This window comes from Palaemon carinicauda, chromosome 17 (assembly GCF_036898095.1).
Source record: "Palaemon carinicauda isolate YSFRI2023 chromosome 17, ASM3689809v2, whole genome shotgun sequence".
NCBI classification, from domain to species: Eukaryota; Metazoa; Arthropoda; class Malacostraca; order Decapoda; family Palaemonidae; genus Palaemon; species Palaemon carinicauda.
Window position 1 is genome coordinate 84186019 of NC_090741.1, and position 5000 is coordinate 84191018.

Consider the following 5000-nt stretch of genomic DNA (forward strand, 5'->3'; position numbering starts at 1 on the left):
GGAAAATTAGTTGTAGCAAAAGAGTGGGGGAATAGAGTAAGTCGATGTAAAAGGAAGCTTGTGAGGGTTGAAGAGCAAATAAAACTAGGGGTAAAAAGTGAATATCAAGAAAGGTTGAAAAAGGCATATGACGAAGTGAAAGTAAGAGAAACTAGTAATTTAGAGGATTGGAAGTTAGTGAAAGAAAATTTTGTTGGGATTGCAAGTGATGTGTGTGGCAAGAAGTTTGTTGGAGGCTGCATGAGGAAGGGCAAAAAATGGTGGAATGAAGGAGTGAAGGTAAAAGTGGAAGAGAAAAAGAGGGCTTTTGAAGAATGGCTGCAGAGTAATAGTGTAGAGAATTATGGAAGATATAGAGAGAAAAATGTGGAAGTAAAGCTTAAGGTAAGTGATGCAAAGAGGGCAACTGACCTGGGGTGAGGTCAGGGATTGGGTCATTCATAGGAAGAGAATAAAAAGAAGTTTTTGAAAGAAGTGAAGAGAAAAAGGAAGGCTGGTTCGAGAACTGAAGAGAAAGTGAAAGATGGAAATGGAAGGTTGTTAAAAGGAGAAGAGGCAAGGAAAAGGTGGGCGGAGTATTTTGAAAGTTTACTGAATGTTGAGGATAATAGGGAGGCAGATACAATTGCTGTTCCAGGTGTTAAGGTGTCGGTGATGGGAGATGAGAATGAGAGAGAGATTACAAGAGAGGAAGTGAGGAGATCACTAGATAAAACGAGAGTAGGAAAAACATTTGGTATGGATGGTATGAGAGCCGAGATGTTGAAGGAAAGGGGTATGACTGTACGTGAATGGTTGGTGAGATTATTTAATATGTGTTTTGTGTTGTCAATGGTACCAGTAGATTGGGTTTATACCTGCATTGTACCACTATATAAGGGTAAGGGAGATGTTCATGAGTGTTTTAATTCAAGAGATATTAGTTTGTTGAGTGTAGCTGGAAAAGTGTATGGTTAAGTACTGATTAATAGGATTAAGGATAAAACAGAGAATGCAATCTTAGAAGTACAGGGTGGTTTTAGAATAGTTAGGGGTTTTATGAATCACATTTTTACAGTTAGGCAGAATTGCAAGAAACATTTAGGAAAAGGTAAGGAGGTGTAAGTTGCGTTTATGGATCTGGAGAAAGTGTACGAGTATGATAGAGTTCATAGGGAAGCAATGTGGAATATGATGAGATTATATGGAGTTGGTGGAAGGTGGCTGCAAGCAGTGAAAAGTTTCTACAAAGGTAGTAAAGCATGTGATAGGATACGAAATTAAGTGAGTGACTGGTTTCTGGTGAGAGTTGGGCTGAGATAGGGATGTGTGATGTCGCCGTGGTTGTTCAACTTGTATGTTGATGGAGTGGTGAGAGAGGTGAATTGTCGAGTGCTTGGACGAGGATTGAAACTGGTAAACGAGAAAGACCATGAATGGGAGGTAAATAAGTTGTTGTTTGCAGATAATACTGTACTCGTTGCAGACGCGGAAGAGAAGCTTGACCGATTAGTGATAGAATTTGGAAGGGTGAGTGAGAGAAGGAAGTTGAGAGTTAATGTGGCTAAGAGTAAGGTTATGAGATATACAAGAAGGGAGGGTGGTGCGAGGTTGAATGTCATGTTGAATGGAGAGTTACTTGAGGAGGTGGATCAATTCAAGTACTTAGGGTCTGTTGTTGCAGCAGATAGGGGAGTGGAAGCAGATGTATATCAGAGAGTGAATGAAGGATGCAAAGTGTTGGGGGAAGTTAAGAGCGTAGTAAAAAATAGAGGGTTGGGAATGAATGTAAAGAGAGTTCTGTGTGAGAAAGTGACTGTACCAACTATGATGTATGGATCAGAGTTGTGGGGAATGAAAGTGACGGGGAGACAGAAATTTAATGTGTTTGAGATAAAGTGTCTAAGGAGCATGGCTGGTATGTCTCGAGTAGATAGGGTTAGGAACGAAATAGTGAGGGTGAGAATGGGTGTAAGAAATGAGTTAGGAGCTAGAGTGGATATGAATGTGTTGAGATTGTTTGGCCATGTTGAGAGAATGGAAAATGGCTGTCTGCTAAAGAAGGGGATGAATGCAAGAGTTAATGGGAGAATTAGAAGAGGAAGGCCAAGGTTTGGGTGGATAAATGGAGTGAAAGAAGCTCTGGGTAATAGGAGAATAGATGTGAGAGAGGCAAGAGAGCGTGCTAGAAATAGGAATGGATGGCGAGCGATTGTGACGCATTTCCGGTAGGCCCTGCTGCTTCCTCCGGTGCCTTGGATGACCGCGGAGGTAGCAGCAGTAGGGCATTCAGCGTTATGAAGCTTCATCTGTGGTGTATAACAGGGGAGGGTGGGCTGTGGTACCCTAGCAGTACCAGCCGCACTCGGTTTGAGTCTTTTGTCAGGCTGGGAGGAACATAGAGAGGAGAGGTCACCTTTTTTTGTTCCATTTGTTTTGATGTCGGCTACCCCCCAAAATTGGGGGAAGTGCTTTGGTATATATATATATATTATATATATATATATATATATATATATATATATATATATATATATATATATATATACTGTGTATAAAGAGCTATATCTTTTCCCTATCTAAGATATGTACCGTTCTCTCTCTCTCTCTCTCTCTCTCTCTCTCTCTCTCTCCTCTCTCTCTCTCTCTCTCTCTCTCTCTTATCTTTTACACTGTGTTGTATGCCAAATAACATCCTAAATGAAAAAAAAAAATGGTCATGTATGTGTTTGTATGAAATCACACAATTCAAACGATATATAGAATTCACTTTCTGTCAAGTCATTTGATACTGATATAATTGATAAATTAAACCTTATTACTATGTTTATAATCTGCTCGAGTCATAATTCAATGTAAACGTATTCTCTGTCCAGATCCATTTGTGGTAATTATACCACGTTATGCTGCGTTACCTTCATGGTAAAATGTAAGGAATAAAGACTCGGGTTTAATTAAAAGTTCTTTTGTTTTTCCGTATATTACTACTACGTTAGAAACAACGATGTTAAGAATTATTAATCATGAATATTTAATATTTATTTTCTGGTCATTGAAAATTATTGCAATAATTATAGCTACTGTAATTATTGTAAATATCATCAGATTGAGGATGATAGCATACTGGTATACCTATAACCTATGGTACTTTCCTTGCCATTTCTATAACAGTTATTATTATTATTATTATTATTATTACCCTCCGCCAGGAGGTTATGTTTTCGGTTCGGTTTGTTTGTTTGTTTGTTTGTCTGTCTGTCTGTGGACAACGTAGAGGCCACATTTCTACACGGAATCACTTCAAACTTGGCCAAGTAGTTTCCCCAATGTGTATGGAAGAACTGATTAAATTTTGGTCAAGGTCACCCCAAGGTCAAGGTCACAGGGGTCACTGGTGTCACTATGACATAAGTGGCCATATCAAGAGACAGAAATAAAGCACTGACTTTTGCATAAGCCAACAGGGAAGTCCTAGTCCAGGCGCAACCCATGGGTGATGTTCAAATTTATAAAGGTCAAAGGTCAAGGTCATATTGGTGCATTATATCAATGTCATATTAAGTATCAGTGGCAAATGAACAAAGATCACTTGAAGGTCAAAAGTCAATCAGCAGGTCACTTGAAGGTCAAGGTCACGTGAAGGTCAAGGTCACGTGAAGGTCAAGGTCACCTGAAGGTCAAGGTCACGTGAAGGTCAAGTACATTTGAAGATCAAGGTCACTTGAAGCCAAGGTCATGTGAAGGTCAAGGTCACGTGAAGGTCAAGGTCACTTGAAGGTCACGTGAAGGTCAAGGTCATGTGAAGGTCGAAGTCACATCAATTCATGATTCTAGGACATATGGCGCTCTAGGTCACCTTGGCGGAGGTATGTCCTCTACGAGGACCATGTCCGCGTTCAGGACTTGCTCACTTGTTATTATTATTATTATTATTATTATTATTATTATTATTATTATTAATATTATTATTATTATTATTATTATGAATAAAATTATTATTATTATTATTATTATTATTATTATTGTTATTATTATTATTATTACCATCATGAATAAACCTTATCCCGAACTACAACTAAAATTCTTTTTCTTCTTGTTCAATTCGCAAAGTCAACTCCCGGTTATTATTATTATTATTATTATTATTATTATTATTATTATTATTATTATTATTATTATTATTATTATTATTATTATTATTATTATTATTATTATTATCGAAGTTATCACTTTAGCTAGAAAAGAAGGATGTTTTAAGCCGAGTGACTCCACAAGAGAATGAACCCACTGAGGAAAGGAGATTTGTAAACTATTGTAATATATTAAAAGTATTGACTAAAAAATATAGAATATCTTTATATCAGTAACATAGTTAAAGCGAGAGTTATGTCAACCCGTTCAACATAAAATCAGTCGATGCAAGTTTGAATTTCTGAAGTTCCAAATATTTAACCGTCAGATTAGGAAGATAGTTTCACCATCTGGTCATAGTTGGAATTAAACCTCTGGAATACTGTGTAGTGTTGAGCCTCATGATAAATAAGGCAAGATTGTTAGAATTAACTGCATACTACGTAGAGGATCTAAGGACAATTATTCTGGGTTTGTATTGTTTTTCCTACGTACTATATTCTAAAATGTGTGTGTGTATGTGTGTGTGTATGTATGTATCTATGTATATGAGTATATGAGTGTATATACGTAGGTATATATGCATTTAAGTACACTTAATATATTCTAATTCAAAAAGTGCTGAGTAATACCATTGCATATTACTCTCAGAAATTCCTTTTCGAATAATCCCTACAACAACTCACAAACACCCCACATCCTTCCCCTCAGTCTCAAATATATAAGTCGAGTAATTCACCTCTGCTCTATGATAGGTATTATTCATTAATATTTTCTATATCTTTTTTTTTTTTTTTCAATTAAAATCTCATCCACTCATGAACTATCCTTTTCTTTCCCTTCATTTTGCAGATATCATCTAAATTCATATTTCACTGCATTCCGAAAAA